The sequence below is a fragment of the Triturus cristatus genome, chromosome 8 (genome assembly GCF_964204655.1).
Source record: "Triturus cristatus chromosome 8, aTriCri1.1, whole genome shotgun sequence".
NCBI lineage: Eukaryota > Metazoa > Chordata > Amphibia > Caudata > Salamandridae > Triturus > Triturus cristatus.
In genome coordinates, this window is record NC_140591.1 from 845,127,946 (window position 1) to 845,152,813 (window position 24,868).

At 49.4% G+C, this 24,868-nt stretch overlaps 1 long non-coding RNA gene across 3 annotated transcripts in view; it reads left to right on the plus strand.

Moving 5' to 3' along the window:
* Positions 1-24,868, plus strand: part of LOC146805161 (uncharacterized) — a 245,637-nt gene that overhangs the window by 33,493 nt on the left and 187,276 nt on the right. For 2 of the 3 annotated variants that reach the window (XR_014967794.1, XR_014967795.1), the window contains exon 2: positions 15,725-15,829. The exons of the other annotated variant lie outside the window; for it this stretch is intronic. This is a non-coding gene — a long non-coding RNA (uncharacterized LOC146805161). The remainder of the gene's footprint in view (positions 1-15,724; positions 15,830-24,868) is intronic. 3 annotated transcript variants of the gene reach the window in all.

The window sequence follows — 24,868 nt, forward strand, 5'->3', positions numbered from 1 at the left end:
CATGTGATATTGTAATTGCACGTACTGTACTACAGCTTCTTCAGTATGTCACTAGTCTCTGACTCTTATGGATTCACCAAAAGTGAGGGTTTACCCTGTTGACAACATCTCCACCTTCAATCCTTGATCTTCTGCTCCCTCTTTGCTGCAATATGATTCATGAACTCTCAAAACCTTCAGTGGAATTGTTCTTACCACCATCGTCTGCCAAGTCACTGCTCTCTCGATTTAGTAAGAATCACTGGTAGCCAAGGTTTTACTCTCATGACAACATCTCAACGTCCAATCCTCAATCTTCTGCTCACCTTTTGCTGCCATTGGTTCCTGGAATTCTCGAATCTGCTGTGAAACTGTTCCTATTTCCATCTTCAGCCAAGTCTGTCCCTTCATAGTGGCAAAAGTAGTATGACCCTCTTGAGCAGGCTCCTCTCTTCTTGTGTGCAGATCCTCCTTCTGAATGTCATTTTTGTAGTAGCAAGAATACACCATCCCAAGTTTCCAGCCTCCAAAGTGCCTCCCGAGCAGAAGAGTAAGAAGATGGATTCAGTAGCCAGGAAGTTCTGCTGTACAGAAACACCGCTATGAAAACTGCCAGTGCCACTGCTCTTCTTGAATGGTACTATAGGTCTCTGTGAGAACCTCTCCAGAGATTTCAAGACAAGCTACTTTGAGAGGACAGACAAGACTTCTCAAAGGTACTCCAAGAGCTCATGAAGGTATCTGATCAGGGTACTAGTGCAGCTGCTGATGCTGCCAACCTAGCTGCTTATGGATATTGTCACAGCCAGCCTTCACCAGTCTTCATGAAACTGACTCACAAGTTTAAAGCCAGAGACTCAACAAAGTATTTTAAACCTTTCTCTCTCTTCAATGAGTTTGTTTGGAGCTCATGCAGACTATGAAATACAGTACATGAAGGCAGACTCTAAAAGCAGTTGGATTAGAGAAGCATAAGGTTTGCAAATGAAATTCCTTTAAGCCTTATGACTGACGGTTCCAACATCAGAAGGTTCAAACTCCTCTGTGACCCCAGCAGTGCAATCAACAATATTTCAGCTATGAAAGGAGGAGGTGCTAACATACAGCGACTGCAGAAAAGCCATGCAAACAGTGGCTCCACTCTTCCTCTTCACATGTTTGACACTCTGGGGAAAGTATCAGCAATCATCTGGTATAGTGCAACAAATAACAACAGACACACTGTGTTGAATATTGTGGAGAATTGCTATTCTGAGGTTCAAGTCAGCACCTTCGTCCATCTCAATGAATACATCTTCTTGGTATCATCTAGACAATTTATTTGGAAGTCAGCACCCTTCTTGTTAAAGATGCTGCAAAATCTTTCCCCAAGTACCCGAAAGGGAAGGGAGGGACTTTCTGGATCATAGGAAAGGGCCAAAACATGAATATTATCCTGTCCTAAATCTCATTACTATGAACAAGTTCATGAACAAAGAAATTTAGCATGTTGGCACTTCACCAAATATACCCCCATATCCATCAGGGGGATTGTTCCACAGATTGTCAAGACACATACTTTCACTTTTACATCACTCAAAAGCATAACAGATTATTGTGATTTCCATTGGGCAATGCCCACTACTAATACAAAGTCCTGCATTTTGCTCTAAAATCTGCCCCTCAGCTTTTTTTGAGGTGCTTGGCAGTAGTGGCAGCACCTTGCAGCTGGGCCTAACCAGTTGGGCACCTCAGGGGAAATCACTTGAAGTCTAGAGCACCTCCAGTACAGTTCATCTATTATTCAGGGATTTGCACAGACACTAAATTAAGGGTGTATACTTTGATGAACAGACTGATCTAGCCATCTGAAATATCAGAGTCTTCTAAAGTTCGAACGTCTGACAGCCCATCAGATGTTGTCACTTACGGGCCTCTTGCCTTAATCTTTCTGGTCCCAAACACCATCTGCAAATGATGCTAGTGTAACAATGCCTGGAAGACTGATGATGTGAGCTCTGAAGCAGTTGGGAGGACAAGTTGACTCTTTCATATATCACAATTCATTCCATTGTGTTGATGATCATTCAATCTGCTGAAGGGTGTCTCTTTTCAGCCAGAAGCATCATCTCAAACAATGGTGACAGACCTTCTTCTTCTGGCTAGAGGAGCCCTTAGAGATAGTCTTCAGATCAAGGGTTTGTAGTTGCTAAATAAAAAAGCCTGTCACATAAACCGCCTGGAGTTGAGGACAGTTCTTTTGGCTCTCAAGTCATTGTTACCCAGTTTAACAGCATCTTCTCTGCTCGTTTTCACAGACAAAACAATAGCAATGTATTATCTCAACCAACTGGGAGAAACAAAATCCTGGGCCTGACAGATTATTTGGAGATGTTTGTTTCGAAACCTACACATCACAGCAGCAGTCAAATTACCAGAAATCCACAACGCACAAGCAGCTTCTGTATGCAGTCTATTTCAAGAGTATCACGATTGGTCATTAAACGATGAAGTCCTGCAAGGCATCATATTCAAATGGAATTTTCCTGATGTCAACTTATTCATAAACGTATACAAGAGGAAATGCCCAAATTACCCATCCAAATATTACTGACCAGGAATACTGAGAAATGCTCTTTTGATCATTCGGTCGACAATGTCTGTGTACATATTTCTTCCCTTACCGTTAATCCCGTTGGTGATAATCAAACTATTGAAGGACAATGTGAGAATGATTCTCATAGCTTCAGATGGCCATGGAAATTGTGGTAAACTGACCTTCTGCACCTATAGAAATGGCCATGTCCACACAAGAGACTGCATGCAAGCTGGTTCTCTTATTCCAGTTTGGTGGCCAGATGCTACATCTCAATGTTTCATCTTAAGTTTGAACGTTTTTTCTCCCGAACTCTTGCAAAATGTATATTTAAAGCTGCAAGAAGATTGTATAAACATTTTGAAAGAGGCCGGAAGTACTTCAACTACAACGAAAAGAAAGTCCTTTGAACCAGTGCTTAATTTGAGCCAGAAGTTTCCAGTGCTCTGCACTGGCACTTAATTGGCAGCACCAGCCCTTATGACAGTCTGCCACATGGTGGGCTGTTTGTCTGATTTAGAGTGAGCACAACGACAATTGTTTACTAATTCAATATACGTTAAAAATGTCTATTACCAGCCACCCATGCTAATCTTATAGCTTTTGGGGCCTGGAATAGTCTGAATTGTCACACTTGTAGGAGTGTGATGGCTAGTTGCTGGTTTGGTACTGTCATTAGTAGTGATAGCAGGGGCAATGGGAAGTGTAGGCAGCAGTGGCTTCCTGATGAGGGCCCTGACACTTAATTTTTTGCAAATTAAGCCCTCTTAGAACTACTTGTTCACTTGAATGTAAAATTGTGGGCTCCTTGAGAATGAAGTGGGGATTCATTTGAAAAAAGTGACCCAAACTGTACCTTTGTATTCACAAATGGCACATCCCTGGCCATAGGTAAGCCCCTTGTAAAAGGCACAATGGGTACCAAGGGCTATGTGACAAGGGAAGGACTATAAGGACTGCGGCACCTATTGTGCCACCCTTATAGACCCTGTACCAACCACACCCACACTGCCATTCCTCTGAAAAGTGAAGAGTAGACATGCGTGTAACCCACTGCCTGTGGTCTAAGTCCATTCTTAGTCATTGTACGTGCAGTAAAGCCATAAAGAGTATATGGTCTGGGAGATGGTCATTACGAACTCTACAGCTACATAATTGCTTTACTGAAACCTGGGAAGTTTGGTAGTAAACGTCTCAGCACGTTAAACCCACACTGATGCCAGTGTGGGTTTTACTGTAAAATGCACTCAGAAGGCATCTTAGAGATGCCCCCTGAAAACGACCAGCCCTGGTGTGTTTCCTGAATGGCTGCCCACCACTTGCCATCACCAGACAAGTTTCTGGAACTCTCGGTAGAGGGTCTCTGCTCTCTGGGTCCAGAAACAAAGCCCATCCTGGGCAGAGTTGTCATGCCTCCTCCCCCAGGATGAGCTGGGTCCACGAAGGGGAAGCTTCAAAGTCCTGCCACGTTTGTTAGCTGACCCTGCCTTTTGCTGCCCCCAGCAACTGGCTTCCACCAGTTCTGACCCCCACATTCGACAGGAGAATTGGTGGGAAAACCAAGTTAGGGAGAGAGGTGTGTCAACTCAGGTTGGGGAGGGGAGGTGAAGCACACATCTCAGTCCCCTAGATTGTGAAGATGACGGGACACCTCCAATCCAAGAGTGGCTCATGCCCTCCTCCAAATGGAGGGTGGCATAATAGGAGGTGTACTCACCCCAAAGAAGGGACCCATTGGTCCCAACCTGTACACCCCTGTAATGCCCCTAAACTCCTCAGATGGAAGAAGAAGAAAGAAGAAGGACCAAGGAGCCATGCTGAACGAGGAAGAAGAGGACAACAACTGCTTTGGCCCCAGCCCTACCGGCCTGTCCCGACTTTGACTTGCTCCCAGCGAAATACCGGCATGTCCAGCAGCCATCCAGAACATGGATCTGCCCTGCCTTCTACTACAGACTCTGTCTCTCGTGAGCAGCGAATTTGCTCAACCAAAGACTCCATCACAGACCCCGGATCCAGCATGCTCCATGGTTCTGCACCACTCTGCACCTGACACTCATGGCCCAAGTTTGAGTGGCCCAACATCTTTAGAAGGTCTCCCCAGCAATCCTGACCTGGGAACCAGCAATCCCTGACCTACCTCGATATGCTACACAATGCCTGAAGCTTCAATCTGAGGGGTCTCCCCGACCGCGACTGGAGCTGGTAAGAAAACCTGACGCCTAAAAACACCCCTGCACCCCACGGCCTATGGTTGGCACGACCGACAGTGTCCAGGCATCCCTCAATAATCCAACTTACCTTTCTTGACAGTGGTTGCCCCCAGGAAACATCCTTGACCGAGCATGCAGCATTTCTTCCAAACCACAGATCTCTATTGAAATCACTAGGGCTCCCAATGTCTTCTTGGCACTCTGCATCCAGCCGCCTCCGTGCCGCTGGTGATGTAGCTCTTGTGCTGATTGTTAGCCCCTGCAGTGCTGATCTTTACCCCAGGAGCTTTGCTCCCACAACCCAGTGACCTGCTCAAGAGCAGCCCCTGACCGAAGGCCCCCTAAACCCATTGGCTAACAGTGGGCCCCTGCACTCTGCACCCAGCTGCCCTAGTGCCGCTGATGGTACAACCCAAGTGCCTTCTTGAGCCTTGGGGAACCTTGGTTCTAAGCCCAGACACCCAGCATTGTAAATTGCTTACTTACCTGCAAATCCAATACCACTCTTTTGCCCCATAGGAACCCATGTTGTGGTTTTTCCTCTGCGATGTTCTGTGTCGACCTGCTTTTTGTATGCAACAAAAGTAACTATGCTTTGAAACGTAAATTGTGTTGTTTACCTGTGTATTGTAGAACGCCCGGTGTGATATCTAGGCATATCACCCCGAATAGTGAATGCAACTAAAAAGCAACACAAAAGTAATCCAAAGTAATGTTCATGAATTTTGTGCTGTTTTGAAAGCAAATGCAAACCTGTAACGATTCCAATTCCATCTACAATTGCATTTGTGTGTACAGTCTTGCATTTGAAAGAATATTTTATTTACCTGTGCCAAGTTCTGCTTGGTTCTAGAAATGAAACCGAAGTATACCTTTTTTATACTTACACAATTGGTCTGAATGTTAGAAATGGAGGGTCTCTAGTTGGCAGAGGTAGGTACCTTTGACCAGGTAGGGGCCCTTGCTTCGAGTCAGGGTAAGGGGGCTACACTCCTAACATAACCCCTGCTCACCCCCTTGGTAGCTAGGCACGAGCAGGCAGGCTTATCTCAAAGGCAGTGTGTAAAGCATTTGTGAACACATACAGAAATACAGTGAAAACACTACAGATAGACATCACACCAGTTTAGAAAAATAAGTATTCTTCATCTAGACTTAACAAAAGACCAAAAAACAAAAATCCACAATACAGTAATAAAAATCTGACTTTCAGATGGTAGAAATAGCTTAGTTCAATGTAGATGGTAAATGTGACACTTTACTCTCAACGTACCTTGGATGTGTCACGGAAAACAAACAAAAGGGTAACAGATAAGGTGATGCGTCGGTTCCTTGATTCGGGGAAAGTGATGTGTCGGTTCCTTACTGCAGGGAAGGTGATGCATCGGTTTCTTACTGCGTTTACGGTTATGATGCGACAAGATGGCTCCTCGATGCGATGCAACGATCCGGTGTGATGCAACAAAATGGCGTCTTTGATGCGATGCGACAACGTGGATGCGATGCGTGCACACCCGACAGCTGTGTGGCAAAATCGATGGTTTCTTGAGCCGTGACAGGCCCTGCAACATGCTTCAGGGGTGATGCCATGGCAACATCTGCGGCGGCGACACGCTTCTTCGGTGATGCGATACGCCTCTTCGGCAATACGACAGCGAACAGCTGCGGTGGCGACACGCTTCCTTGGCGATGCGACGGTAACTGCTGCGGCGGTGACACACTTCTTCCTCGTTGTGTCGTGCTTCGAGCTCCCAGCGACACTCAGTCTCTAGAGGGCCCAAAACAACAGGAGGCACCTATCTGCAGGTAGAATTCCCAGCTAGAAAATTCAGGGGGAGCTGGTGGTGAAGTCTTTGTGTCCCTGAGACTTCAGAACAGGAGGCAAGCTCAACTTCAAACCCTTGGAGATCTTCCTCAAGAAAGTTAGAGTACACACAGAGTTCCTTTTCTCCTTTCCTTGGCAATGAGTAACCACTGAAGGCAAACCCAAACAGCAAACAGCACAGGGGCAGTCTCCTCCTCCAGCTTCCTTGGTTTCTCTCCTTGGTAAAGGTTTGTCTTGATTCCCAGAAGTGATCTAAAGTTCTGGGGTCTGGGCCCCAATATTTATACTACAAAATCCTTTGTTCTCTGAAGGTAGAGAGTGTCTGTGCCCAGCCAAAACTAGTTCTGTCCTCTCTCATGCAGCTTCCTGGCAGGAGGGGGAGACAGCATTGTTGAAAGCAGACCTGGCCCAGGTAGCTGAAAGGAAAACTCTTCCCCCTACTCTCTATTCCATGAAGGCTCAGGTCTCCGCCCCGACTATCTATTCAATTGAGGGCCTATGGGGCCTATTCAGCCCAGCCCTGACCCATCAGACTGCTGGAGCCAAGGCCCTCTCCAGGCCCCTGTCACTCACAAACCAGACATGGAATACACAAACCTAGAAGAGGCATGCTGGATGGTTAGGCAAGAAAATACCTACTTTCTAAAAGTGGTATTTTCAAACACAGAATATAAAAATCACCCACACTAACAGATGTATTTTAACATTCTGAATTCAGGCATACTAAGCTTTATTTTCCGATCTCGTTCCTAGGGGCAGTTAGGATTATAGGATGTTATAATCAAACTGCCCATTCTGGCCTATGGGAACAGATAGCCTTGCAATAGTGAAAAACAAAATTGGCTGTAATTCACTGTTAGGACATGCCACACACTTCAGGGCATGTCCTACCTTTCACATACAATGCACCCTGTCCATAGGGGTGGCTAACATGTAGAAAAGGAAAGGTTTAGGGACTGGCAAGTGGGTGCACTTGCCAAGTCGACATGGCAGTCCCAGACTGCACACAGGCTCTACAATGGCCTGCCTGAGCCAAATTTTACAAGCTGCTTCTGTGGGTGGCACAACCAGTGCTGCAAGCCCACCAGCAGCATTTGATTTATGGGCCCTGGGCACATATTGTGCACTGTACTAGGGTCTGACAAGTAAATCAAATAAGCCAATCATGGAGTCACTAATCCATTATAACATTTTACAATAGGGAGCACTTGCTCTTTGGCACTGAATAGCAGTGGCAAAGTGCCCAAAGCATCTAAACCAGCAAAATCATAGCAAAAACATAGGAGGAAACAGTGCAAAAATGGAAGGGAGACCCACGCCAATGGGACCAGGTCTAACAGTCTGGATTCAGCCTCTGAGTGTGTGCCATCAGTTCCTGCCTGAGTGACTACAATAAATGCTTAACACACCTAAAGACCCTTGACCTTCCCTGGTAGGTCGCTCCCCGCCGCTGCAGCTCCGCCTGCACCCCCGCTGTCTCTGCTGCCGCCGGTGAAGTCGAGGCCCTCCACCACCCGCAGGCTTCCACCTGCGCCTCATCCCTGGTGGCCAGTGGTGGTCTTAGGTTAATTTCCGCTTGTTGCCTGTTGCTTGTGTGCCTGTAACTGTCTGCCCGCTCCTCTTCTGTGCCCCCCTGCCCCCCGCTCACCGCTTTGCTTCCGTGCCCCCTTCTGATTTCTGTACCCCTCGCCAACCTCTGTGCCCCCTTATATTCTGTACCACTGACTTCTATGCCTTCTGTGCCCCTATAATTTTGTACCCCTTGTACTTTTTAGGACTTCTGTGCCCCCTTCTCGAGTCCGTGCCCCCGCGCCGGTCTCCTTTCCCCCGTCCCCGCCGCTGCCTCCCCTGCGGCCCTGCACTCTCTGCGCCCATTCGCTCCACCCATCCCTCGCCTCCCGCCTCCCAGCTGCTCCTCCCTCCCCACCTCCCCATATATGGTGCCTGCTGCGCGGTGAGGAGAGCGACCCTTGCCCTTCCCTGGTAGGTCGCTCCCCCGCTGCAGCTCCGCCTGCACCCCCGCTGTCTCTGCTGCCGCCGGTGAAGTCGAGGCCCTCCACCACCCGCAGGCTTCCACCTGCGCCTCATCCCTGGTGGCCAGTGGTGGCCTTAGGTTAGTTTCCGCTTGTTGCCTGTTGCTTGTGTAAATGTAACTGTCTGCCCGCTCCTCTTCTGTGCCCCCCTGCCCCCCGGTCGCCGCTTTGCTTCCGTGCCCCCTTCTGATTTCTGTACCCCTCGCCAAACTCTGTGCCCCCATATATTCTGTACCACTGACTTCTGTGCCTTCTGTGCCCCTTTGATTTTGCACCCCTTGTGCTTTTTTGGACTTCTGTGCCCCCTTCTCGAGTCTGTGCCCCGCGCCGGTCTCCTTTCCCCTATCCCCGCCGCTGCCTCCCCTGCGGCCCCACCCCCTCTGCACCCATTCGATCCACCCGTCACTTGCTTCCCGTCTCCCAGCTGCTCCTCCCTCCCCACCTCCCCATATATGGCGGCCGCGTGCAGCAGGCGCGCCACCGGCGCGCCTAAGGCAAGCCTGTCTGCGCCCGTCCGCGCCTGGACGGCACCCAGCACCAGAACCCCTGGCCCCCGCACCAGCCACGAGAACCGCCGCCTCCACTACGATGCCAACATCCTCGTCGCTCTCAACCCAGGAAGGAGCCACACCTGCTGCAAGGCCGCCCCGAAGCGCACCCACGGTCCCTTCACCTGCCGGAACTGCAGCTTCTCCTGCCTCGAAAGCACCGAGACGCCTGCCACGACGGGACCCAACCAGCTAAGATGCATCCTGATCAACACTCGTTCCGCACACAAACATGCCGTCGAACTCTGGGACCTAATCGACACTGCATCACCGGACGTCGCCTTCCTGACCGAGACCTGGATGAACGAAGCCTCCTCGACAGACATCGCCACAGCCATCCCGGACGGGTACAAGATCACCCACAGAGACCGCACCAAAAGGGCCGGAGGAGGAATCGCCATTGTCCATAAAAACACCATCAGGGTCTCAACAAACAACAACGACACCCTCAGCACCGCCGAACACATACACTTCCAGATCCACACGGACCCCAAGACCACCCTAAGAGGCACCCTCATCTACAGACCACCAGGACCCCGGCCTCAATTCTGCGACTCCATCGCCGACCTCATCAGCACACACGCGCTGACCTCCACCGACTACATCCTCCTCGGAGACCAGAACTATCACCTGGAGAACAACAACGACAACAACTCCTCCACCCTGATCGACAACCTCGCTAACCTCGGACTGAAACAGCTCGTCATGACGCCGACCCACATCGCCGGTCACACACTTGATACCATCTTCTCCTCAAGCCCCCATGTCACCTTCAGCCATGCCTCCGAACTCACCTGGGCAGACCACCACTGCATCCACTTCTCCTTCCGAAAACCCCTCACACACCACCGCACCCCACAGACCCCCCGCCGCTGCTGGGGCAAAGTCACTGAAGAACAACTGGAGACAAGCCTCGCACTCAACCCTCCGACCAACCCCACCAACCCCGATGAGGGTGCACTCACCCTCGAATGCTGTATGAACGACTGCGCCAACACCATAGCCCCGCTGAAAAAAAAAACACCAACAGAGACACCAGCAAAAGAGTCAGCTGGTTCACACCAGATATCCTCGACTCTAAACGCACCTGCCGGAAATTAGAGAACAAATGGCACAGCGACAAGATGCCAGACAGCCGCACTGCCCACAAAGACGCCATCCGCAACCACCACCACCTCATCAGGACCGCCAAAAAGACCTCCTTCACAGACCGCTTCGACAACAATGCACACAACAGCAAGGAGCTCTTCACCATCGTGAAGGAACTCTCCAACCCCAGCTCCAGTGCCAACGACATCCCACCATCGCAAGCCCTGTGCGACTCCCTCGCCACCTTCTTTCACCGGAAAATCACCGACATCCATGACAGTTTAAAACCCCAGATGACCCCTGCAGACCTCGCGGCACCGGACCCACCGTACCCCACCGCCCATGACACCCTGACAACCTGGGCCAACGTGAGCATTGAAGACACAATCAAGACCATGGGCACAATCCACTCCGGATCCCCGCCCGACCCTCTCCCGCACCACATCTTCAACAAAGCCAGCAACTCCATCGCACCCCACCTGCGCAACATCATCAACCTCTCCTTCGAGACCACCACCTTCCCTGAGAACTGGAAGTACGCAGAGATCAACGCCCTACTGAAGAAACCCAAGGTGGATCCGAGCGACCTCAAGAACTTCCGACCCATCTCCCTGCTTCCACTCCCAGCAAAGGTCATCGAGAAGATAGTTAACACCCAGCTCACCCGTCACCTCGAAGACAACAACATCCTGGACCTGTCCCAATCAGGATTCCGCAGCAACCACAGCACCGAGACCGGCCTCATCGCCGCCACAGACGACATCAGGATCCTTCTAGACAACGGCGAGACGGCGGCCCTCATCCTCCTGGAACTCCCCGCTGCCTTCGACACCGTCTGCCACCGCACACTACGCATGTGACTCCAAGGCGCAGGGATCCGGGAGAAAGCCCTGGATTGGACCACCTCCTTACTCTCTGGCAGAACTCAGAGAGTCCGCCTCCCCCGTGCCGGTCGGAGGCCTCCGAGATCATCTGCGGCGGCCCTCAAGGATCCTCCCTCAGCCCGACGCTGTTCAACTTCTACATGGCACCAGTAGCACGCATCGCCCGACAGCACGACCTCAACATAATCTTCTACGCCGACAACATGCAGCTGATCCTCTCCCTCACCAAGGACCCTCTCACCGCCAAATCCAACCTCCACCAGGGAATGAAGTCAATTGCCGACTGGATGAAGGAAAGCTGACTTAAGATGAACTCAGACAAGACGGAGATCCTCATCCTCGAGCCCAACCCCTCAGCATGGGACGACTCATGGTGGCCTGCAGCACTGGGGACCCCCCCGGCCCCCACCGACCACGCACGCAACCTGGGAATCATCCTAGACTCAAAACTCACCATGACCAAACAAGTCAACGCAGTCTCCTCCACCTGCTTCAACACCCTCCACATGCTCCGCAAGATCTACAGATGGATCCGACTAACACGAGGAAAACAATCACCCAGGCCCTAGTCAGCAGCCGACTCGACTACGGAAACGCCCTCTACGCCGGAGCCTCGTCCAAGCTCATCAACAGACTACAGAGAATCCAGAACGCCTCTGCACACCTGATCCTCGACATCCCGCACCGCGACCACATCACCCCCCACCTGAGGAACCTGCACTGGCTCCCCATCGACAGGAGAATCTCCTTCAAGCTCCTGATTCACGCGCACAAGGCACTCCACAAGACCGGACCAGCCTATCTCAACAATCGACTCTCCTTCTACGTACCCAACAGGAAACTCTGCTCTGCTGACCACGTCCAAGCCACGGTCCCGCGCATCCGTAGAACAACCTCCGGGGGCAGGTCCTTCTCCCACCGTGCCGCCAGGACCTGGAACACCCTCCCCCTCTACCTACGACAAACTGAAGACCTGCTGACCTTTAGGAGACAACTCAAGACCTGGCTCTTCGACCAGTAGCAGCAGCACCCTCCCCCCTCCACCCCCAGCACCTTGAAACCCTTACGGGTATGTAGTGCACTTTACAAATTTCATGATTGATTGATTGATTGAAAGATAAGCCTAACTGTTCGACCACACTACCACAATTAGAGCTGTTAGAGATGATCTAATTTAGCCTCTGCTATACCCTCTGGAGATCCAATGAACTCTGTGCACACTATACCTTACTTTTGTATAGAATATACAGAGCCAGCTTCCTACAGTGATTTGATTACAAACTTATTTGGTCTGCCTTAGACCCTGTATCATTTTATATTTTTTAGGGTAAACTTTGGTTGCTGTAGCGCAGTCTTAGTAGTAATCAGTTTCTGAGTACTTATTAAACTGTACCCTGTATTTGTTTTCATTCTGTTAGAAATGATGCTGCACTCTCGGAAGTCCAGCTTCTAGATTCTAGTTGGGAGAGTGGGAGAGTGGGAGGTAATTTGTAAAAAAAAAAACACTAACCATTTCGGTTAATTTGCATGGTTATATATTTTCATTTAGAAGGGAAGGTCCTAAGCAAAACACATTACATTCTAGCATATGCACGATGATACTAGAACACTTAGGGAATCTGCAGAATGGTGAACTGAGACAGTCATCTTGAAGGACCTCAAGGACGCCATCTTTGTTGTTTTCACCACTTCCCCTTTCCCCTGAATGCTGTTCTCACCTGACGTTATATTTGTTTCTCAGGTGAGTGCAAGGCTCGGGAGACATAGGGAATGAGCTTCTAGCATTCTTATTTTGCTCATATAAGATTAATGCAGCCAAATTAGGGTTAGTTTTGCCCAGACGTTACTGAATTACAGGCTCTTGTTTACAATTCTTGTCTAAGCAAGATGGAATCCCTGAACCAGTCTTTGGCAGATGTGATGAGTGTACTAGTTGCTTAACAAAATGAAACCAAGGATTTACGATAGGCATTTCAACAGTCTCAAACTGAAATTTACCAGTTTACACAGCGGTTAGACCCAAATTTCCTGCAATCCATAGATACCAAATTACTTATTCTAAAACAAAGGAATTAGGAACAAATTAATTATCTACCTACATTTAATAGACTGGTAGTGAAATCTGGATGGCCTAGGAAGAAGAGAGCTTCCTTGTTCTATAGGGGTTTAAGAGACAACCTGAAGGACGTATTGGCACAGGTAGTTGATCCGCCAGAGGACTGTGATGACGTTATTGACTTGTTTGTCAGGTTAGGCCATAGATTGAGAGCAAGAATATCCAAATGAGTAAAAGCAGAACCAAGAATATTCATAGCCCAAGAGAAGAAGATTGGGAGCAAGGTGATGAGCCAAAACCTATGCAAATTGGGGGAATCTGTGGTTCTATTTCCAATGAGGACAGACAAAGACGCAGAGATAATAAACTTTGCCTAAATTGTGGAAGGACTGGACATGTCCTTAAAGATTGTAAAAGTAAACCTAAAGAAAGGTCTAGAACCCCATCTATGGCCTGAAAGGAAGCGGGATACGCTTAAGCCCAGTGATTGTAAAGACCCAACTACCGGGTAGTTAAGATGAAAAGGTATTTTAGGGTTTTCGCAATACTAGCTGTGAACTTCCTATCAAACGCTTTCAAATGGGAACTTAACAATAGTATTTCTTTAGATTTATTGATTGATTCTGGTGCCACTGGTAACCTAATGGATTTGTCATTTGCCAAGGAATTGGGTATCCCTATGGTGTCCATGGACAAGGTTGAAGGTATCCGCATTATAGATGGTAGAGAGATCTTGTTGAGTCCAGTAGTCTCCCAAACCATACAAATGATGTTGGAGATGACTAAGATTCACTAGGAATCAATTTGTTTTGATATCAGGACTGTTCCTCAATTTTGAGCCATTTTGGGGGTAGTTTGGTTGTAACAAAATAATCCTTTGATCGACTGGGCTTTTGGGACAGTAACTTTTCCATTTATCTAATGCCAACAACATAGTTTACAGAAGACTCAATTGAGTCAGAAACATGTTCATGGTACCCTAGGAGTGAACTATTAAGACATCCCTTAATGTTTCACAGATGTATTAGATAAAAATAAAGCAACTCTCTTAACCCCTCACAGACCTTGACTGCAGGATAGACCTCCAGCAATGTGCACAATTACCATGTAGCTGGATTTCTGCTCTCACGGAGCAAGGAAACCTTCATTTAAGGGGGTATTTAGATGAACTCTTAGAAATTGGGTTCACCTGCGCAACTCATTGAGTAGTTTTGTCTCCATTGCTTCATGAAAAGGGAGGAGAGTTTGAGACTTGCATAGATTATAGAGCTCTTAATTGCATAACGATAAAGAATAGCTATCCTCTTCCTCTGTTTTCATGTTTACTAGATCAAGTCAAAAAAGCCACTATCTTCAGCAAATTGGATCTTTGGGGAGCCTACCACTTACTGAGGTTTCAGAGGGCTTGTGAATGGAAGACAGACTTCTGGCCTACGATTGGCCACTATGAATACTTAGTTATGTCCTTTGGGTGTTTTAATGCCCCTGCCACATTCCAATACTTCATAAATGAGGCATTACAAGAGCACATCAATAGCAATGCAGTTGTGTATGTTGATGATGTCACAAACTTTTCCAGTTACTTAGAAGAACACATTGAACATGTTAAAAACATCTTGAGGAAATGGAGGGAGCATCATTTGTATGAGAAATTGGAAAAATGCATATTTCATGTTGAACAGATCGAATCCCTGGGTTTTGTCATCTCTTGAAAGGGACTTTCAAATGGACATGAAGAAGGTCCAAGCAGTGTGTGAAGAAAGTGCAAGGTTTTCTGGGCTTTGTCAGCTTTTATCTGCATTTCATAAATCAGTTTTCCATTTTGGTCTCTCCCATTTCAAGACTTTCTCAAAACGGGGGCGCATTTTCAGTGGGATAAAGAGGCATAAGAGGCCTTTTAGGCCATGAAACAAAGAATTACTATGCAAGCTCCACCCAGGCCAGCGTAAAAGACTCTCGAAGATGTATGGAAATGTGTGTCACATGTGATCAAGGAAAAATTACACATGCAGCTGCTACAGAGTCACTGATGCCCATTCCTGTCCCACCACCACTTAGACATACTGTGTCCTTAGATTTCATTGTGGAACTACCACGTACACCCAAAGTTTTCAATACAGTTCAGGTAACTTGACTAAGATGGCGCAATTGCTCCCCTTTGAAAGGTCTCCCCATATCTAAGAGTTTGGCATAAGTATTTACACAGGCCATAATCCCATTACATGAAATACCTTCTGTACTCATTTAAGATTGTGATCCACGATTCATCTCTCACGTTTGGAGAACTTTATGTAGTCTGATGGACATTGAGGTAAAGCTTTCCTCTAGCCATCACCCACAAACAGAGAAGTCAGATTGAGAGAGTAAATCAGTGTCTTGAACAATATATTAGATGCCAAACCTTAAACGATAGATCAGATTTGAGAAAGTACTTGTGGACGTCTGAATTTGCATAAACCAGTTCCATAGATAAATCTCTGTGTTTTTCCTCTTTTTTCTTTACATATGGCATTCATCCAAAGAGCTGGTGAGCTGCAAACTCCTCAGTAATTCCCCACTCGCAGGAAAACGTACACGTGAAACAAAGATATAAAAAGTATGCCGATAGACACAGAACACCAGAAAAGGTATATGCAATTTTGGATCAAATGTGGTTGTCCACGAAACATTTATGTCTAAACGGGCTAAATAAATTCCAGCATAAATATGTGGGGCTTTTTGAGGTACACTTTGGGTGTTGTAACAATGTCTTAGTAGAGGTTACTTTCTGGCCACTTGTTACGCTACATCCAGTATTTGCTCTCATTCCCTTAGGAATGACACTGCATTCTCAGGGTTCCAGCTGCTAGATTCCAGTAGGAAAGTGAGAGGTAATAGGTAGGAACATACACTTACCAATTTAGGTTAAATTGAATGATTATATTTTTTCTGCCATGCACAGCGCCATGTTTAGCGCAATGACCAATGACACCGGCCTGTGTTTCGATGTTGATCCTGACTTTACCAACACTGTAAGGTAGCAGATTGCATTGTCAGATTCAGAGACCCGTGTTCCAATGGCCAGACCTAGACAATTTACCCACTCTGAGCCCTACTATGCCCGTCATTAATGATTACAGAGGCAATGTTAATGAGGACGATAACCAATCTGATTAGGGCATTATTTTTTAATGATCTTTAGGATGCCAGTGGTCTGAACATCTCCCCAGACATTGCCCTCTCCTTCCCTATCACACTATGGCTATGGAATCTGGTGAGTGGCTGAGGCACTTGACTTTGTCCTACCAACACAAGAAGGCAAGACTATGCTCCTGACAGTGGTCCTTAACCCTGTACAATCCTCTCAGGAGCCTCTGATCTCCTTTAACAAGGCTTTAGCTGATGTTCGGGAAGGAACCTTGTCAAAACCAGGATCTTGCTCTTCATTCAATAGGCAAGAGGCGAGGTGGAACTGGACTGCTTCCGGAGACCCAAACTTCCTATCATAACATCCCACTCCAGAGAGTCTCATCTGCTAGAACCACATTGCATTCCCTACCACTCCATCTGACAGGGAATCAAAAAGGATGGAAGCATTCGTCAAACTGGTATTCTCCACAGCCAGCCTTACCCTCAGGGTGGTTAATACCAGATTCATCCTGGACAGATATAGGCATGCATTATGGGACAAAGTGGAGGAGATCTTGCCAATAGTCTCAGATAACGTTCATCAAACCTTGCAAAAGCTGATCTTGAATGGGCAATATGAGCCATAATATTCTATGAAATCTGATCCGGGCACTCTAGTCTGTTTGTCTAAGGTAGTCGGCACCAGCATGGTGCTTACGTGCCACATCTGGATTCGCTCCATAGCTCCTTATCCAACATCCAGCAGTCCCACATGGACAGGCACTCTGGCGGCTCTAGCCTTTTCAGAGTAATGTCAGACACCACCCTTGAAAGGTTCAAGTAAAGTAAAGGCACTGCCTGCTCTTAGTTCCACCAGGTCAGCAGTTCCCCCAACAGCAACATGTAGAGGCTACCAGCTGAGGCAGAGGCAATATGCGCCTGAGCAATAACAGACTTTCCACTCCTTTCTAGGGAGTGGCCAGCATCCAGGCCCTCAGGGGCAACAGCTACCGAAACCTCAGTTGCTCCCACCCTCAGCCGCTGCAAAACCTCTTTAAATTCTCTTTGGCTATGCACAAGCGGCTGGTAGGAGGTCATATCAATGTGCACCTCTCCTGCTGGAAGAGCATATTGTCCAATCAATAGGTGCTCTAGATCATGGAAATGGTGCCCTGGATCCAAGAGACTGAATGGTAACGCTGGACTAGCAGACACATATTTTCACATCCTTTCTCCAGAAGTAGTTGGTGTCATCCTGGCAGCCAGGCATCTGTGTACCAAATCTGTACACTTAGGATGCTTTGAGAAGTTTGTTTTTTGGTATTCCTCTGAACACATCCAACCCTTGAATGCACAGCTACCAGATGTTTTCTTGTTTTGGCTCATTTTTTATTTACGTCGCTCTTGCACCACATTGCTTGGAGCAAGAGTGAAGGAAAGGGGCTCGTAAATATTCCCCTAAAAGTTTAGACATGTGAACAAAACTGTATGTACTGCATGCATATGCATCTGGAAAAACAACAACAGAATACACCTATAATGGCGGGTCGAAAAATACAAAAGTGGAGGGTTTTAAACAAACAATCATTAAACATGGCACAGTTTTCTGATGCAGAAGCACAGTACCTTAAAAATTGTGTTAACCAGAGTCTTTACCAGTGAGCAGAACCAAAATCTAGAAAAGGTCATGTAGTGTACATTTTCTTCAGCTCCTGCAGGAAACTACACTCTCCTGGTTTTCTTCTTGAGAATCTATTCCTAATCATTCCTAAGAGAATTTCCATGAATATAAACTGCCTCACGTATGTCGAGCAGAGCAAAGGAAAAACTATGGGGGAACACCATTGTACTCTCGAGCCTGCTGGATTCCAAGAATTTCTTACATTCCTTGTCACAGAGCTATGTAAAACAGGATGATGCTGGGAATGCAACGTCTTTTTATGACACATGGGGAGGAATGGAGGAAACTTGTTTCAAAGCATTTCTCTGTCTTTTTCCGTATTGTGAAGTAACCTACACCATACGTTACAACTGGCAGCAGGACATGGGACTTTGGGGTAATGATACAAGAGATGATGAAGATGATAAGCCATGAATGTCCGATATCTTCAATCTGGAATATTGGAAAACATTTTGAACTCCTTCCTTTTGCGACCAGGAAGTTGATTATATTGATCTCATTCTCGCCACTTCCTCCTTTCTTTCGCCATTTTTTGTCCCACTGCCGTCTGTGCAAATTGAGCCTAGCACAGCTACATGCATCTTCCCTAACCTTCCTCCTCGAAACCATTCCCACCTTGCCCTGATGCTATGTCCACTTGTGTAATGAATGTGCTTTTCGCTAAAAGGACGCACCCAAACACTGCACTCCCACTTTGGAGGCAAATATAACACTGCACCATTAAATAATACACTTTGAGCAGCACGCCCTAAAGACGAGGAAAGGACGCAGCACTCCCTTTAAGCGAGGAAAGAAAACAAATTCAGGTGCATTTAAAATAACACACACCAGTTTATTAATGCAATATTTTAGAACCGTAGGCAAAATATATCAGTAAATGCAGACTCCCAAGTATCAAATGACTCAAATGAATAATTAGAATAAAATGCAGTATATACAAGTAGCAAAGAGTAGAAAATATATACAAAATGGTTAGGAACACCTCACCGATCAATTAAGCAACATCCTTGCCAACTCAAGCTGGGGAGCCCTTCTCCAGCCCAGGAAGGAGTTCGATCAGGACTCAAATTCAGTCACCTCCACAGCAATACGTCTTTTCTTCGGCGAGCTTCCACTTGGCCCTCAAAGGTTCACAGCTTAAATACCAAGGCCAAGACGGAAGCTGGCCAAGCTCCCGCATTTTGACTTTGAGGCAGAGTTGCACATTCCACAGATAATATCCAGCTCACTCTGGTCAGTGAGGAGCGAAAAACAAGTGAAGAGCAGAAACCTACCCTCCCCACTTTGCAGCTAAGTGTGAGCACAGAAAATGGTGTCAGTTCAGAAAATGGAGTCAGTTATGCACAACGAAGTCAATAGTCAATACACCTTTTTCTCATTCAGTACATTCCACTCTTTGACTATTGACTCATTGTTGGAACTGGGGTTGCCAATTCACAAAGGTAGCCTGGCTCGTGGCAGGAAGGCTCCCGAAGGCCTCTGGTGTAACGTAGTCGTACAGCACGCACATCCAACCAAGCAGAGTTACGCACGCAATGATAACACACCACACCACTTGGGTTTAAAAACAAAACCTTTTATGTAGTAGGTCGTAGCAGGAAGTGATTTAGCATAAATTCATTTGTATCTATAAATAACTCCTATTCAGAAAATTAGCATGGAATCATTACTATCTGCGGATAACATATGTAATTCATTAGCATAAACTCATTACTATCTTCGAATAGCATAAGCAATAGATTAGCATGGATTCATTACTGTCTGTGAACAACTTATGCAGTAAAACAACATGAATTCATTAATCCATTAGGTATATCATATAGAGGAAATCAGCATGAAATCATTAATATCTGTGAACAACTTATGCCGTAAATCAACATTAATTCATCAATCCACTAGCTCTTCAACCCGCTCTTCTAGTGACACGATAACTGGGGTTCTTATCCCCTTGTAACAGGAACGATCTGGTATGGCTTACAGTCACCTCAGTGGAAAAGGGGGGTTCCAGATGGCACATTGGCGCTGTCCTAGTGGCTCTTTCCCCACCTCATACACTCGATGTGCTAAGGCCCGGGATGTCCCACTTCTCCCGGCGTGTCCTCAGCACCCTCGGCCCAGTCTTAGACTTTCCCGGGGAGGGGCGGATGCGGGGGCTGCCTCCGGTGAGACTGGAGACTTCTCGGCAGCCCTCCCGCGCTGTTGGGATCTCCGCCCCCCTCCCCGGGGATGTTACCTGTTCTCTTCGGCCCTCCGGGGCCCTTGCGCAGGCCTCTACGATGTCAGGGAAGTCCCGGAGTCGCTTCACCCCCGCCGTTGCAGTGCCGCTCGCAGGGAGTGCTTACGGCGCTCTGTGGAGGCTGGACGTGGGCGGGAGCGGGGGCGAGGCCTGAGACGCGGCCGGCGCTCTCGTCACGTGATAGAGGGGGGTTTCCTGGGAACGGCTGCGATCGTCAGGGGATAACACCGCCTATTTCTCCTCAGCGGACGCGGGGCCCTCGAGCGGGGCGGCCGGCCCTCCTGACAGTGGCAGTCACCTAGGGCAGCAGCGGTGAGTCTGGGGCACCCGATTACGTCTTGGCTCTCGTGCTGCAGGACTCGGGCAGCGGCGGTGTATCGGGGCACTTAGCGCTTCCCAGCCTCAGGGGGATGTAGGTGCTTCAAAGAGTTAGTTCGACGGGGCTCAGCGCCTCAGGAAGGTTACGGCGCTCTTCAGAGTTAGCGCCTCAGGTGTCAGCGCCTCAGGGGGGTTACGGCGCTCTTCAGGTATAGCGCTTCAGGAGGTTTCTGGCATAGCGCTTCAGGAGGTTTCTGACATAGCGCTTCAGGAGGTTTCTGACATAGCGCTTCAGGAGGTTTCTGGCATAGCGCTTCAGGAGGTTTCTGACATAGCGCTTCAGGAGGTTTCTGACATAGCGCTTCAGCAGTTCTTCATAGCTGATGATTCCTTATGGCGCTGATGGTACACGGCCCTTTCTCCTGACAAGGGGTTAGTTAGTCAGTTCGGGGGATGGGGGTTTGAGTAGGAGGCTGCTGCCAGTTAGGCCTCTCCTGATGGTCCCTAGGGGATTCCCTCACACTGGGCCAGGTCAGTGGGTTTGGTCAGGTATCCTCACGCAGCTTAGCGGGCAAGGCCTAGACCTAGTCACCCCTAGTGGTATAGGTGCCCCCTCCCCCTTCCGCCTAAACTCCAGCACAGGGTCCCCCCCAGGTCAGTGGTACCTCATCAACTCACTAGAAAGTTTCCCGCCCTTTCTATTTATACTCCCAGGTCAGGTGACCTCCCTCTATTCCGGAAGGTTCCAGGGCCTTCTACATTCTAGGGATGGTCAGGGGAACCAGGCTAGTGATGTCACAATACCTAAGGGTTCTAGGCAGCTCCTGGCAACTAGGGCGCTACTTGAAAGACCGCTCCGCAGTAGCAGGGGTCTGTGGCAGCCATCTTAGTGGTAGAGAGCACCTGCACCTTAACATTGACCAGCAATGGTAAGGTGCCCGAAGACCTAGAGCCAACCAAAAAGAGGGTGGAAAAATGAGGCAAGGGCGAAAAAAACACAGGGAAGGTCACCCTAGGGCGGACAGGTCTAACAGGCGCCCCCCCCAGCCGAAAGTGGGGAGACCTACCCAACCTCTAGGGAGCTCTCCTCGCTAAGGCGGAAAAACCGGGAGAGACCGTCCGCATTGGCGTGGTCAACTCCGGGCCGATGTTCCACCCGAAAGTCCATCCCCTGTAGGGAAATGGACCACCTTAGCAACTTTGGGTTCTCGCCTCTCATTTGCATGAGCCAGCGAAGGGGGCGGTGGTCGGTCTGTATGAGGAAGTGAGAACCAAAAAGGTATGGTCTCAACTTCTTCAACGCCCAGACCACCGCAAAGGCTTCACGTTCAATGGTGCTCCACCGTTGTTCCCTGGGAAGGAGCCTTCTAGATATAAAAGCCACCGGTTGATCTTGGCCATCCTGGTTCAGTTGCGAGAGCACAGCGCCTATACCATGCTCAGAGGCGTCTGTCTGCACGATGAATTCCTTGGTATAGTCAGGAGTCCTAAGCACCGGGGCGGTGCACATTGCCTGCTTCAAGGTGTCAAATGCCTCCTGGCAAGCAGCTGTCCAGTTGACTTTCCGTGGTTGCTTTTTAGATGTCAATTCAGTCAGGGGGGCAACGATGGTTCCATACCCCCTGACAAACCGGCGGTAATATCCAGTGAGTCCGAGAAAGGCTCGGACCTCAGTCTGGGTCTTGGGGGGCTCCCAGGCCAATATGGCCTCAATCTTGGCCTGGAGGGGCTGCACCTTACCCCCGCCCACCAGGTGTCCCAGGTAAACGACAGATCCCTGTCCGATCTGGCACTTGCTGGCCTTGATGGTTAGACCAGCTCGTTGCAGAGCCCGCAGCACCTCCTGGAGATGCTGCAGATGGTCCTCCCAGCCGCTACTGAAGACAGCTATGTCGTCCAGGTAGGCCGCTGAGAAGGACTCCATGCCAGATAGCACCTGGTTCACCAACCGCTGGAACGTGGCCGGAGCATTCTTGAGCCCAAAGGGCATCACTTTAAATTGAAAGTGGCCCTCGGGGGTGGAGAACGCCGTTTTCTCCCGTGCTCCGTCCGCCATGGCAATCTGCCAGTACCCTGACGTCAGGTCAATGGTACTAAGGTACCGGGCTGCTCCCAGCCGGTCAATCAGCTCATCCGCCCGAGGGATCGGATGAGCGTCCGTCTTGGTGACGGAATTCAAACCCCGATAATCCACACAGAACCGAAGTTCTGGTGTGGTGCCCGGTGGGGCCGCTTTCGGCACCAACACTACCGGACTTGCCCAAGGGCTGCTGGAGGGCTCGATAACTCCTAGCTCCAGCATCTTGGTCACCTCCCCCTGGATACTATTCTTCACTTTGTCGGACAGCCGATAAGACTTGGCTTTAACCGGTGGGCTGTCCCCTGTGTCCACGTCATGGGTACACAGATGTGTGATTCCAGGCGTGAGGGAGAACAACGAGGCGTACTGCTCCAGTACCTGGCGGCAGTCCCTCCGTTGCTCCGGGGTCAAGGATGGGGAGAGGACCACTCCCTCTACCGTGCCATCCTTTTCGTGGGCCGCCAGAAGGTCAGGAAGAGGTTCGCTCTCTTCCTCCTCGCTTCCATCCGTCACCATGAGGAGGGTCATCTCCGATCTCTCATGGTGCGGCTTCAGGCGGTTGGCGTGGAACACCCGATGGGGTTGCCGGGGGGTCTTCAAGTCTACTACATAGGTGGTCTGGCCTCGCCGCTCCACAATCTCGAACGGACCAGTCCATCGGTCCTGGAGGGCGCTAAGCTCCCCAGGCTCCATGACCCACACCTTCTGTCCAGCATCCAACTCCACCGTCCGAGCGTTGCGGTCATACCACTCCTTCATGACGGCTTGACTGGCCTCTAGATTGGTTGAGGCCTCCTTCCACAGCTTGGCCATCTGGCTGCGGAATGCCAGCATATAGCTGACAACATCCCGGGGAAGCTTCATCGAAGTCTTCTCCCATCCCTCTTTGACAAGGCTGAGGGGCCCCCTAACGGGATGGCCGTAGAGCAGCTCAAAGGGGCTGAACCCGACTCCCTTCTGCGGCACCTCGCGGTACGAAAATAGCAAGCAAGGGAGGAGGATGTCCCATTTCCGCCTCAAGTCCTCTGGCAGGCTCCGGATCATCCCCTTTAAGGTCTTGTTAAAACGCTCTACGAGTCCGTTAGTCTGGGGGTGATAAGGAGTGGAGAACCGATAGGTCACCCCGCACTCCTTCCACATGGCCTTCATATAGGCTGACATGAAATTTGTGCCCCTATCCGACACCACGACCTTGGGGAATCCCACTCGGGTAAAAATCCCCATTAGGGCCCGCGCCACCACGGGTGCAGTGATGGTCCTCAGAGGAATGGCCTCCGGGTACCGGGTGGCGTGGTCCACTAACACCAGGATGAACCGGTGTCCCGAAGAAGTCGGAGGGTCCAATGGTCCCACAATGTCGATCCCGACCCGCTCAAAAGGGGTCCCGACTACCGGAAGCGGTTCCAAGGGGACCTTCACCTTGGTTCCTGTTTTGCCACTTGCCTGGCATGTCTTGCAGGTCTTGCAGTAGGTGTCAGAGGCAACTCTCATCCTGGGCCAATAAAAATGCGGAACTAACCGCGCGAAAGTCTTGTCCTGGCCCAGGTGTCCAGCTAGAGGTATCTCATGGGCTAACTCCAGCAAAAAGGTCCGGTAGCATTGGGGCACGACTAAGGCCCTTGAAGATCCATGCACCGGAACCTTCGGCTCGCTATACAGGAGGCCATCCTCCCAGTAAACGTGGTAATTACCAGATTCCTTATTAGTCGCTTGAGCTGTGGCCTGTCGCCGCATGCCTTCAAGCGTGGGGCATTCTCTCTGGCCCCGGCGAAATTCCTCCCGGGTAGGCCCTCCTTCCACGCACCAACCGGCCGGGATAGGCAGGTCCCCCACAGGAACAACATCCACCTCCGCGGATTCTGGAGCCACAACCGCCGGCTCCTCTTCCACCCCACGGGGGGTATCCACCTCCTCTACTGGTCCAACTTCGGGTTGGGCTGTACTTTCGGGCTCCAACTCGGTGTGAGCTCTCTGCCGGGCAGCTATGGACCTTGTGACCACACAGGCCCATCCTGGTAACCCCAGCATTTCTGTGTGGGCTCGTAGCTCCACTTCCTTCCAGATATTGGTCTCCAAGTCGTTCCCGAGCAGACAGTCCACCGGCAGGGCAGGGCTCACGGCAACTTTTAAGGGGCCTATGACTCCTTCCCACTCAAAGGAAACCTGAGCCACCGGGTAATGACTCAGGCTGCCATCGGCCAATACGGCCGGATGGAACATGTCAGGGATCAACTGCTCCGGGG